This window comes from Dermacentor silvarum, chromosome 3, assembly GCF_013339745.2.
Source record: "Dermacentor silvarum isolate Dsil-2018 chromosome 3, BIME_Dsil_1.4, whole genome shotgun sequence".
NCBI lineage: Eukaryota > Metazoa > Arthropoda > Arachnida > Ixodida > Ixodidae > Dermacentor > Dermacentor silvarum.
Window position 1 is genome coordinate 229,406,033 of NC_051156.1, and position 13,967 is coordinate 229,419,999.

Below are 13,967 nucleotides of genomic sequence, written 5' to 3' on the forward strand. Positions count from 1 at the left end.
GTATGCAGATGATGATGAATCTAATTTTCGGAGTCGCGGTGAATTCATGGCTGTACGAACAGTTCGCCCTCGCTGCCGGCGTTCATCATAATGCCAGTGTTGTGATAGCGACTGCTCGTGGTCATCCAGCGGGATATTTACAGGTTTACATGGTCCGTGCATTGGACAATCTTTGTTCTTTTAATTAGTGAGTAAATGTTACTACAATTAATATAGGCGATATAACCAACGTACAGACTCGTGTGAGGGCCGCACTTTTTGCCGCAATTTTGACGAGCCTTAGAAGGGACCGGGCCATTTTATCTAATTTTTCCAACTACGAGTATGAAATCCGCCGTAAACCTCCGCGATCGCCTCCTCTCGCCATCTATAGTCGTGTACAACTTTAGAAGGCAGCGGCGTTTGCCCCTCAAAGGCGGATGCACGCAAGCATCCACCAATGGGCGTGCACTCTAGACTGACGTCATGAGCCGGACGGCCGATGACCCCGCCGACGGAGGGCATGGCTGGTCGCACTTCGAGCTGGGCCGAGTCGCGTCAGCGGGACTATTTCTTTAGTCGCGGTGGAAATCGGCTGCTGCGCTTCAGTGGTCAGGGCGCGGGCGCCTCTCCTGCCATCTTAAGTTATAACCAACTTTTTGTTTTATAGTTGCGACGCGCGAAAGTAGGCTGCGCGGGAAAATTCGCAGTGGAGCGCGATCGGAATCGCGCTGAACGCGATTGCTTCTCGGTTGGATTAAAAAAAAAATATTTGCTTTCAAGTTGGGGGTGCGGCACTTACACGGATTTATACGGGAAGAATCTTTTTCGTGTAACTGTCTTATGCTTGGCTATCAATAATACTGCTTCGCCTTTCCGGCAAAACTGCAGCCTTTTTTTTCTGAGTCTATAGTAGAGGCTATACTATAGTGAGTCTATAATAGAGGTCCCCCCCCCCCCCCCCCCTGGAAAACAACGTAGGGGGCTCGAGCACCGGAGCCCCCCCCCCCCCCCCCCCCCCCCCCGCCGTAGACGGCGCCTATGCTACCTTGGGTTTTGTCGCCGCTGACACTGGATATCCACGCGACCAAGGGCGGCTCACGTCGTTGGTGGAACGAAAGCGTGCGAAGCGAAGCGTAGTGCCGCGCAAGACGGTTTGTGCGGCGAAGATGGCTACGAGATGGCGCTAGAATAGCGCGCGTCGTCTGTATACGGACGCAAAGCGCTGCATTAACGCTTCCATACAGACGACGCGGTTAACAAACGCCTGCAGTTTCTTAACCGCACCCCTTATGTAACACCCCAAAAAGGGGTATTTAAGGAACATAAAGTGATGTGGTAATGCGCAACCGGTTGTTTTTACAAGCGTCAGCAATAGGACGGGTAATCGAACGACACTCACCTCTGCTCCAAATGCGTCGCGGTAGCACCGGCAGCTGGGCAACAAATGTCATCAAGCCCTGGCCCACCGCAATGTCCGCGAATTAAAGCTTCTAAACAAGTGGAAAAAAGCGAGCTAGAACACCGTAGCACGCGAAATGCGGGCTACTTGCATGCGCACGATGCGCGCGCGAACGAGACGCGAGCCATGCTAGCTGTCCGAGTTTAAAAAACGAACAACAATGTAACGTCACATCGAGTAAAGGAAAATTGTTCTCCTTTCTGATAGAGTTTCTCCCCATAACACCTAGCGAGTAATCTGGGGCCACCGTGTATGGGAGCAGCGACGGGAGTTTCATAAAGGGCGCTTTCACGTCATGACGGTATATATTATAGTTCACTATAGTATATATGTGTCTGCGCGGCTTGTCTTGGCTGGTGTTGTACGAGGCTTCGTCTAAAACGTGGATATGGCTACATATATAACGGGTTCTTAAGATAAAATCTACATAAAATGCTTTCGTTCGCCCATATTACATTTCTGAATAAAGTTTACTCAGCCACAATGCATAATTAAGCGAAGAAAAGCAAAAACAGTCGACAAGTTGTTCAAAATCGAGCGCGAATCTTGCCGTCTGTCCTCCAACTTTAGCGGCCCGCTGATAGTTCTTACATTTCATATAATTGCACATGCAATAACAAGTCATCATCGTTAAGAAAAACATGTTTTTGTGTAATAGTAAAGCTAAAAGTGCTTTTTACGTGCTATTTTACTAGAGAATGAAGAATTATGAACGACGGAATGGTTTGCAAATTTTCTTCTTGTAGCGCAAAAAACACACAGACGTAGAAGAAGAACGAAGACACACACAGGCGCTAACTTCCAACAACGGTTTATTTCCGGTACGGACGCCACTTTTACACCCTCACTTTTTTCCACTCGCTTCACAACCACGTGTCTACTGACACGGTACATGATAATGTAATATAGTTGCAGACTAAGGGAAGGCAACAACATTTTATCATTTTACCATGTGCTTTGTTGCCTTGCGTAGATTTCGCATTTGATAAGCGCGTCTTGCCGAGACGCGAGCGACACGCTATCAACTCAGCTACAAAACGACGAAGAGGCCAAGTAGACACGCTGTCACGCTCCGCTCAGTCGGCTTTGTAGCGGAGCGAGGGATGCGGTCGTCGTTCCGCTGTCGGTATGAGCGTTGTGCGCAAGCGCAATAGCGTTCCCGCTAAGCGGCTGTGTGGCATTTGCTAGCATACGCCGGTCTGAGTGGAGCGGACAGCAATCGCTCAGCTAAAACACACTAATATCTCAGAGCGTGAAACCTGAGCGGAGTGTAAGCGGCGCTCTGCTAAAACTGTCTAATGATTAGGCGTTCTCAGATTTCACAGCGCAGCTGTATACCTCTCGCTGGTCGGAAAATTTCGTGGCGTAAACACAAAACGCCAGGTTAACAATTGAAGGCAAACGGCATATCTTTCTTTGCAATCAGGCATACATACATTATATATATATATATATATATATATATATATATATATATATATATATATATTCAAAAAGGAAAAAAAAAAGACGAACGTTTATGGCATATTTACTGACTGACGTTCCGGCCGGAGGACCGGCCTTCGTCGGAGTGAATTATATATATATATATATATATATATATATATATATATATATATCTTGTGAGACGTCGACCGATGCGATGCCTTTATTTCCGAGCAGTCGCCCGATTCAGAGACGAAGCACCGCACGAGACAAAAGATGATGATGAGTCGTATGTACAGATGACAACGACGATATGCACAAATAGCGCTCACACAAGATGATGAGTCGTTTGTACAGATGACGACGACGATATGCGCAAAATGCGCTCACACTAACTTCCCCCCCTTCAGGAAAGCGGTCAGCAAGACCGCAGGCTAGAAAGGGTAGGTACGGCGAATGTAGGGTTTCAGGCGAGATACGTGAACGATTTCCGTAGTGCGGCGGCGGCGGTCAGTAGCTGAGCTGACAGGAGTGACGCGGTAGTTAACGACCGAAATTCTTTGCAAAACGGTGTAGGGGCCGAGATATCTGTGGAGAAACTTTTCACAGAGGCCCGGTGCGCGAACAGGTGTCCACAAAAGAACTTCGTCGCCTGGGCGTAACGAAGCAACGCGCCTCGTCGCATCATAGCGAATTTTCCTTTTGTCCTGAATGCTAGCGGTGTTGGCGCGGGCAATTTCACGGCAGCGGGCGATGCGAGCAGCAAATTCTTCAGGAAGAGACGCGGATGGAGCAGCAGGTGCTGAAAGGAGTGTAGTGTCCAAGACGAAAGACGGCGCACGACCGTACACAAGGAAGAAGGGACTGTAATTGGTTGTACGTTGGACGGCAGTATTGTACGCAAACGTCACGAAAGGTAGGATGGTGTCCCAGTTGGTGTGATCGGGTCGAACATACATTGACATCATGTCGGACAAAGTTCGATGAAAACGCTCGGTAAGGCCATTTGTTTGCGGATGGTACGCTGATGTGGTCTTATGGACGGTGTCCGAGGCCTGGAGGACTTCACGAAGGACATGCGAAAGAAACGTCTTGCCACGGTCACTCAGGAGCACACGAGGTGCGCCGTGGCGCAAAACGATACCGTGCACGAAAAACTCGGCGACTTCTGAGGCAGTACCAGAGCAAAGAGCAGCTGTCTCGGCGTACCGCGTTAGATGATCCACTGCGGTAACGATCCAGCGGTGACCAGCGGGCGTGAGTGGGAGGGGTCCGTACAAGTCTATGCCCACAATTTCGAAGGGGGTGGACGGGCATGGTAGAGGCTGTAGAGGACCGGCTGGAAGGGATGTCGAGCGTTTTCTGTGTTGGCATGACGCGCAGGAGCTAACGTATTTGGCGACAGAGATGGAAAGGCCCGGCCAGAAACAACGCGTTTTGATGCGGTCGTAGGTCTTATGAAAGCCCAAGTGGCCAGCCGTCGCGTCGTCGTGAAATGCTTCTAATACTTGGAGTCGAAGTGAGCGAGGTATGACTGCAGGGTACCCACCGGTTACCGGAAGGATGGTAGATTGATCGAAATAACGCTCCACCCTGAAGCTTAAAACGTGAAAGTTGTCGTCTTAAGCGACTGTTGTGGGGTCGTGCCAAGCCAGTAAGTCGGTCGATCAGCGTTCGGCAGTATGGGTCAGTACGCTGGAGTGAGACGAGGTCAGAGGACGGAAGAAAGTCAACTGAGGCAACCGCCTGTCCCGGGCAACTGGACGTGTGCTGAGACGTGTGGCTAGATGGTGACGTGCAGACCGAAGGTGAAGCATGGGCGTTTGGAGACAGCGGGCAGCGTGATAAAGGGTCGGCATCTTGATGTTGTTTGCCGGACCTATACGTGACAGTGAAGTCACATTCCTGCAAGCGCAGTACCCAACGGCCGAGGCGTCCAGACAAGTTTTTCAGGGACGACAACCAACAGAGAGCATGATGGTCGGTCACAATTGTGAAATGGCGGCCGTAGAGATAGGGTCGAAATTTTTGTATTGACCACACGATGGCGAGGCATTCCTGTTCTGTAATTGTGTAGTTGCGCTCAGCAGGAGAAAGAGTACGACTTGCATAAGCCACGACTTGCTCTTCGGACTTCTGATTCCGCTGCAGCAGCACAGCGCCAATTCCATGCCCACTGGCATCAGTGTGTAGAATAGTAGGGGCGGTTGCATCGAAATGACGGAGCACGGGCCCTGACGTGAGAAGTCGTTTGAGGGTCTGGAAGGCGGCTTCACAGTCGTCCGGCCACACAAAGGACGCGCTCGAAGTCAGAAGTTTGTGTAGAGGAGCGGCGATGGTGGCGAAGTCACGGACAAAGCGGCGGAAGTAGGACGCGAGTCCTAGAAAGCTGCGGAGTTCTTTAAGTGTGGTTGGTGGCGGAAATTGCAGCACTGCAGCGATTTTATCGGGATCAGGCTGGATGCCATGCTTACTGACGACGTGGCCCAATACTTTAATGCTTCGGCTTGCAAAGCGGCACTTTTTAGTACTGAGTTGGAGACCAGCCTTTGCTAGACACGTCAGAACTTGGTCTAGACGTTCTGGTGCTGGGAGAAACTCGACGAAAAGATGACAATGTCGTCCAAGTAACAAAGGCATGTCTTCCATTTTAAGCCACGGAGTACTGTATCTATCATACGTTCAAACGTAGCTGGCGCATTGCACAGTCCAAAAGGCATCACGTTAAACTCGAAAAGGCCATCAGGTGTAGCAAACGCAGTCTTTTCTTTATCTTGCTCATGCATTGGAATCTGCCAATATCCGGAGCGCAAGTCGAGGCTCGAGAAATACTCGGCACCTTGTAAGGTATCCAAAGCATCGTCAATACGAGGCATTGGATAAACATCCTTGCGGGTAATTTTGTTTAGCGCCCTATAATCGATGCAAAAGCGCACAGAACCATCCTTTTTTTAACAAGCACAACAGGAGAAGACCAAGGGCTTGCTGAAGGCCTTATAATGTTGCGTGTCAGCATGTCGTTCACTTGTTCTTCTATAACTTTTCGCTCCGAAGGTGACACACGGTACGGGCGACGGCGAATGATGCGAGAGCCGTTTGTTTCAATTCGATGGGTAGTTACAGTGGTCTGACACAGGCCTCGCGAAGAAACGTCAAAACAAGCTGCATGCTTCATTAAAATGGTGAGGAGTGCATTGGTCTGGGCCGGATTGAGATCTGCACTCAAGGTGGCCTTAATAGCACTAGTGTGGCCTTCTGCGGGCGTACAATGCGCGGAAGATGTGGCAGGCGAAACACTGACGACACATACCGGCGCAGCGTCGGTGAGCTTGGCGACGGTAGACCCTTTCGGCAGTAGTAGTGGCTCAGGAGTCGTATTAAAGGCTGTGAGGTTGGCATAGCCACTCGAGAACCGGACCAAGCAAGAAGCGATGGCGAGTCCTCGAGAAATGCAGCGCTGAGAAGGTACAACCAATGCGTCTCCGTCGACAATGTCTGTTGACTCAAGGGTAAGAACACGTTCGTCGTCTGGTTGAATAATAAAATCCGCTGCTGCAATGAGGTTGGGACACGGGGAATCGAAAACGGGATAAGTCTCGGTGTCGCTGATGTGGATGCTTGGGTCGCCGCACGAAATTAGTGCAGAAGCAGCGGACAGGAAGTCATATCCTAATATCATCTGATGAGCGCATGTCGAAAGCACCGCAAGTTGCACATGATGACGAATACCGTCTATCAGGACGCGAGCTGTGCACTGTCCGGTAGGAAAGATGGGAACGTCATTGGCACCACATAGGACCGGACCAACATACGGCGTTTGCACTTTTCGCAGACGGAAGCACAGTTCACGATGTATAACGGAAATAGCGGCTCCAGTATCCACAAGGGCGTCGACGGAAACACCTTCCACACAAACTGAGAGCAAATTGGCGGGGCGAGCAGGAGGAATTGGGACAGTCCGATACGATGCAGTTTCTCCTCCGAAAACTGCAGCCTCTAGTTTTCCGAGCGGGTGATGGGAACATGGGAAGCAGCGCGCAAGGGTGATGAGGAACGGCGGTAAGGTGAAGGAGAGCGACGCCGGGGCGAGCGGGATGCTCGAGCCATGTCCTGGGAAGGTGAAGGAGAGCGACCAGAAGAGGTTGTGTACGGTCCGGGAACGTATGAATCTAGCCCTGGTATCCTTTCTCGCTCAAAGGTGTCATAGCCTCGCCTTTCACCTGGGTGACGCCCGGGAACGTAGGAGTCAAACCTATGTGCGCTGTCTCGCTCAAAGGTAGCATAGCCCCGCCTTTCATCTTGCTGACGCCGACGGCAGAAGCGAGAGATGTGGCCGCGAATACCGCAGTAGAAACAAACAGGGCGCGACGACCGCCACGGAGCGTAGTACGGCTGTGCAGGAGTATTCGCTGCCAGCGAAGCTAGGGGGTCGCGGTAAGCTTCGGCAGGTGGAGACTGAACGGTCGAGGGAAGCCGGGAGGCAATTTCGGCATAACTTGGCGGACGAAATGGTGCAGTAGACTTGTCCATTTGGACGTTTGTCATCGACGCCAGTTCGTCCTTGATGATGTCACGCAGTCCAGGAGGAGCGGGGCGAACGGTTGCAAGCGTCGTAGGTCCAGAAAGATGGCCGTGAAGCTCCTCCCTGATGAGAGTGCGTATCAGGGCTCGCAGCTCAGCATCACCGTTGAGATGAGGGTCGGTAGAGGCGCGTGGCAGGCGAATAGACTGGAGAATGTCTAGACGCTGGCAGGCCGTGATATCCCCAACGCAGTTTGGGTTCTGCATGACGAGAGCATTAAAGGCGACCTTTCAGTATGTGGCGAACGCGATCAGCTTCCGCCATGTCACTCTGTGCGCGGCGGCAGAGAGCGAGGACGTCCTCAATGTAGGACGTATAGGACTCGTCCTGCTCTTGTATGCGCGTTTCCAGCTTCTGTTTCGCGACTGCGGAGCGTCCAGAGGACATGCCGAATATCTGGCGAAATTGCTGGGTGAATGATGGCCAGTCCGAAAAGTCACTTTCGTGGTTAAAAAACCATGTCTTCGCAACTTCGGTTAAGTAAAAAGCGACATACCGCAATTTGTGCGTGTCGTCCCAATGATTGGCGTCGCTGGCTCTGGTGTAGTGATCCAGCCAATCCTCGACGTCATCGCCGCGGAGGCCGGCAAAGACGGGAGGATCTCGGTGTGTGGTGTTGTTCACCGTCCAGGTAGGCCCAGCGGGCTGAGCAGAGGTGGTAGCAGCACTGGTGGACGGGTTGGTTTCTGCCATCACCGTGGTAGGCGAGAGCAAACGACGACCGGATCGGAGCTCCAGGGGAATCGGGAAAGTAAGAGGACGTGGGAATCAAAGCACTCTCCACCACTTGTGAGACGTCGGCCGATGCGATGCCTTTATTTCCGAGCAGCCGCCCGAGTCAGAGACGAGGCACCGCACGAGACCAAAGATGATGATGAGTCGTATGTACAGATGACGACGACGATATGTACAAATAGCGCTCACTCAAGATGATGAGTCGTATGTACAGATGACGACGACGATATGCACAAAATGCGCTCACAATATATATACTTAGTGACGTCAGCGCGCTTTCATATATAACAGGGAGACCCGTCTAGCAACTCATTCCGTTCATCCTAAGAGTGTCATGGGCAGACCGCGGAAATTAAAGACACCAGAAGAACAGCGTGAATGCAATGGTCGACCATGTGTGGTGTTTGATACAGCTTCGCTGTACATTCAAGTTCGCAGGGCGGGATGGCGGCCAGTTTTTAACAGCGAAGCTGTTTAAGCCAGCCGTAATTTGTGGTGCGCAGCAAGAAACTATCAAGAAAGAAAAGAAAATAAACTTTCTTGCCGAGGCGGGATTCGAACCCGCGTGCCCCCGGTCCCCAAGCAAGCGTCGTAACCACTAGGCTATACAACCACGCCTGCAGAGCATGCATTTATGAGAGTGAGAGAGAGAGAATAAACTTTTATTCACAAAGGCAAGGCAATTCTTCCTCGTTGGGTGGGGCCCTCAGTCCAGGGCTCCATTGCCTTGCACGACCCTGCGAGCCCGCTGGACCAGCTGTTGCTGTTCCTGCCGACCTAAGCTGAGCAGTGCAGACTCCCAAGATGAAGGGGTGGGGTTGGGGATAGAAGGAACGCCCCGTGGACTAGAGCATTCCCACGTGGCATGATAGACTGTTGGTTTGGATCCACAGTAGGGCAGTAGGAAGGGTATAGAGTGGGATGAAAGAGATGAAGCATATAGAGGCAAAGAAATGAATTAGTCTGCAGTTGCCGCCAAACGACGGCATATATAACGGTTCTGTCGGTAGTACTTCAGCATTGCGTTGTAGTTTAGTGGTTCTGTCGGTGCATCGTCTCGATTGGACAGCTCTTCCGATGGAGCCCGGCCGGTCAGACCTCGGGAAACCGCATGAACGCGTTCATTTCGATGGAGAGAGGCGTGTCCAGGAGTCCAGACGATGCGAACCGTACGTAAAGTGGACGGCGAGACAGAAGACAGGATATCGTGAGTATGCGTAGCTACAAGTTCCTGCACGAAGGCATGGAAAGCAGCCTGTTAGTCTGTCACTATGGTGACAGGGGCGTCCTGTGACGGTAATGTCGAGGCGTGGACAATGGATAGAGCAATAGCTCCCCCCTCTGCCGAACCACTGTCCGTAGTGCGAAGTGTGGCAGATGCCACGAGTGCGTCTGTGTTGTCGATCACCGCTAGACACATGGCGGGCTTCTCTGGGTAGCGTGCCGCATCAGTGTAAAGAACTCGTAAGTCTGTAGTGCCATCGCCAAAGACGCGTGCCACGGCCTGAACTCTGGCACGTCGACGGCCGGCATGGCGGTGGGGCTTCATGTTGCGTGGAATCGGAGCCAGATTAATGAGAGCGCGAATATTAGGGGCGAGTTTATGTTGTGGTACCTGTGTGGGTTTTTCAGGAATGGGGTAGTCAAGACGAGAGAGGATGGCGCAACCCTGACGGGTTTGCCTAAGACGTTGGAGCTGACTGTTGTGCTGGGCCTCGAGCAGTTCGGTTATGGTGTTGTAGACGCCAAGCTGAAGAAGGCGTCGTGTGGAGGCAAGCCGAGAGCCGCCTTCACCGCCGTCCGTAGAAGGACGTCCATCTTTTCGGTTTGAGTAAGCGTGAGATTATGATAGGGAAGGCGATAGGTGAGCCGACTAGAGCACTGCACGGGCTCGGTCAGGCTTACCCGAAAGCCCGGGCCCGGCCCGGCCCGTGGGTCAGGCCGGGCCGGGTAGGGCAGTTTTTAAATGCGAAGCATTTCTTGCCGGCGGCTCTGTGCGTCGCTCCCGCGTCCCACACCCCCACAGCGCATGCGCGTCCCCTCCCCCTCTCTCCTACGCTCCCCCTTTCTCTCCTCTAGGAATCCGGAGCGACGCGCTTGACAGGTGGTGCAACAGCTGCATACATCAAGGGACTTTATGCATACTCCGCTGGGAGCGCCACGGTAGTTTCCGCGGTATGAAAATGACGGACCGCGCGCGCCTCATTCTCTCTCCTGTGCAGCGCCGCGATGAGCGCTCGGGCCGCTGCCGCGAAACCATCTCCCGCTCAAGCTGCATACTCTGCTGGGGGCGCCACGGTAGTTCCGCGGTATGAAAATGACGGAGCGCGCGCACCTTATTCTCTCTCCTGTGCAGCGCCGCGATGAGCGCTCGGGCCGCTGCCGCGAAACCATCTCCCCGCTGCTTCGCATCCACAGATGGTTCCCTTTAGCGGGAGATGGAGTAACTTTTTACACGGGCTCGGGCCGGGCTCGGGCACGGCATGTGCTTTTAGGGGCGAAGCTCCTTAGGGTGTGGGTCTGTCCCTCCTCTGTAGTATGTAGTAGTAGTAGTAGTCGTCGTAGTAGTAGTAGGTAGCCACGTCTACTTTTATGAAAAAAAGAAATTCCGAAAGGTGTGTCCGTATAGCGCGGAATCGAACCAGGGACCCCTCTGCTTCCGAACGCGCGGCGCTAGCCACTACGCCACGAAGCGCACATGGACACACGCACCACGATGACAATAAATACCCAACATTAACGAAAGAATGCGCGTTTCTAACGCGTTTGGGCTAGCGCATTACGGCCCGTGTAAGAAGCTGGTGTAAGACGCTGTGGCCTCTCCGCCTTACCCCCGTATTCATAAACGCTCCTCGACTTGAACTTGACTTGCCACCGCCTTGGGCAGCGCGTTCGAAACGCGTTGAAGGCGGAGGCAAGTCAAGTTCAAGTCGAGGAGCGTTTATGAATACGGGGGTTATACTCTCTCAGCAGTCATCTGATGGCGTCGGCAAATGCGGTGCACGTTCCGGCATGTGTAAACGGCTGCGTAAGACGCTGTGGCCTCTCCCCCTTACTAGAGAGTACTGCACGTTTCTAACGCGTTTGTGCTAGCGTCCCCTTAAGCGGGAGATGGTGCAGTTATAATGAAGGGCGCTGTTATAAAATAGGAATGACGTCACATATGGCGCGTGTCATTGGTGGAAGTCAATCGTTCGATTTAGTGCGGCGAGACTGGGCGAATTACACGGAAGATTCGCGGTTTACCGATGATTCCCTCCGGAGCTTCGCCCACTCATCATCATTCACCCCGTGGATATGCGGTGTTTTTTTGATTCGGGCCTGGGCCGGGCTCGGACTTTCTGGTGGTGTGCATGTAACATGCAGCGAGTTATCCTCGCGCATCTCGACTCTGAAAAACATGTCTTTTTCGGTCTCGGGCCGGTTTCGAGCCGGGCTCGGGCCGGGCTCGGGCCTAAGGTAAAGGGGTGGCGGGCCGGGCGGGTAACGTAGATTATTTCCGGGCCGGGCCCGCGTCTCGCCATAAAATATTTGGTCGGGCTCGGGCGGGCAGCCCGACGAAAAAATCAGCCCGTGCAGTGCTCTAGAGCCGACTATGAGAGCTTGTACTATGCGGAGGACATCCCTCTCGCGAAGGCCTCTCCTGCGATTGGTGATGCGGCGGATCATGTGTGTAAATTGTGTTATCTGCTGAGTCAGAAGTTGTGTAGCGTGTGAGGCCTTGCCATCAGCCTGAATGTGGAGGCCTAAAATGTGGAGTCGAGGTACCTGAGGGATAGGACGGCCATCAAGAAACAGTGAAATATCAGGAGAATCGTCGGTTCTGTGGCGTCGCTTGCGTACCAATAACAACTCTGACTTTTCGACTGAGCACCTAAGGCATCCGGTGGCAGCATAGTCTTGGACAACAGATGCAGCTTCCTGGAGAGCATCCTGAATGGTTCCGTCTGATCCTTTGGTTGCCCAGATTGTAATGTAATCTGCGTAAATGGCATGCTGGATGTTGGGGTTATTGTGCAACAATGGGGGGAGTTTAGCCATGGCCACATTAAACAGGGTGGAAGAGAGGACTGAGCCCTGTGGCGTTCATCTGCCTGCGAGACTTATAACGTCCGACCGGAGGTCTCCAATCCTAATAGTGGCCGTGCGGTCAGAAAGAAAGGCCCTGACGTAATTGTAGATACGTGCGCCGCTCTCAGAGGAAGCGAGATGGTCAAGAATTAAGCCGTGGGAGACGTTGTCAAAAGCCCCCTTGAGATCCAGGGCCAGGATTGCCCTTACCTGATTTGAAGTGGGCTATCCAACACGTCCTCCTTAAGTTGTATCAGAACGTCTTGTGTAGAAATACCCGGACGGTAGCCGAAGAGTGTATCCGGAAAAAAGTGAGTGTCTTCGAGAAATGGCTGGAGTCGGGAGAGTACAACGTGTTCGAAGGGTTTAGCTACGCATGAAGTCAAAGATATAGGTCGGAGATTCTGGAGGGATAGCGGCTTGCCAGGCTCAGGAATAAGTATGGTCTCCGCGTGTCGCTAGTCCTGTGGTAGCGTGCCGTTATTCCAGTGTTCGTTGTAAAAATCAGTTAAATACTGGATGGCCTGGTCATCTAAATTACGTAGAAGTGTGTATGTAATCCCATCAGCTCCGGGTGCTGTGTTACGCTTAATGTTCTGCAAGGCTGCCCTAACCTCTGATTCTGTAATGTTGACATCTAGGGGTGTATTGTGTACTTGTGGGTAATCGCGGTAGGCGGGACAGGCGCCCGTGGTTATGTAGCGTTGCTGTAAGGTGCGCAGTAGAGTGGTATCGTCGAGCCCTGATTTGTGGAGGATGGTGCGGATTGTGTTAGCAGTGTGTGTTTTTGTTTGCGTGGGATTTAACAATGCGCGGAGTATACACCACGCTCGAGGTGTGCTTAGTGTGCCATTGAGGTGATCACAGAAGTTATGCCAATTGTTACTAGTGAGGGTGTTCGCGTAGTCATTTGCCTCAGCGGCTAGGTGGGCGATGCGGAGACGAAGTTTTCGGTTCTGCCGCCGCAACCACCGTGTCAAGCCCCTGTGGGCCTCCCAGAGGTGGAGCAGATGCTGATCCACATCCGGCGTCTCTGTCGTCGCAGTTATGCATTTCGTTGCTGTTTTCAAATCGGACTAGAGCTGCTTCATCCAAGCCTCAAGGGAGGGAGAGTCCTGAGGGGTAGTGGATGTTCGGTTACGCCCAAATGCATCCCAATTTGTTATCTTTATGATACGTTCTGGGGCGCGCGTGGCTGCTACTTGAAGCTCTGTAGCTGTTATATCATGATCGCTGCCCAGATTCACCATGAGGTTGCACCAATAGTGGTGAATAACCCCTCTGACTAACGTGAGATCGGGGAATGTGTCCCTTCTGACGCTATTACCTAATCGAGTGGGTTGATCAGGTTCCGTCAGCCGGGTCATGCGATGAACTGCGAGAGCTTTAGCAAGTCGGCGGCCGTTGGGTGTTTCCGTTGCGTATCCCCAGGCCGTCACCTATCCGACTACATAACTCGCCGGTCGTTTTTTTTGTGCAAACAGAAGACGGCCCCACAGCTGAACATTACACGTACTGCGGCGTGCCTCAGGGAGGAGTATTGAGTCCGACGTTGTTCAACGTGACACTCATTGGACTAGCTGACATTTTACCTAAGACAATCTGCCTCTCGATATACGCAGATGACATCTGCCTTTGGACTTCCGCAGTTACTCGGCCTCAGGTGCGTGCGCGTTTGCAACGGGCAGCAACCTTGACATCAGCATATCTTCA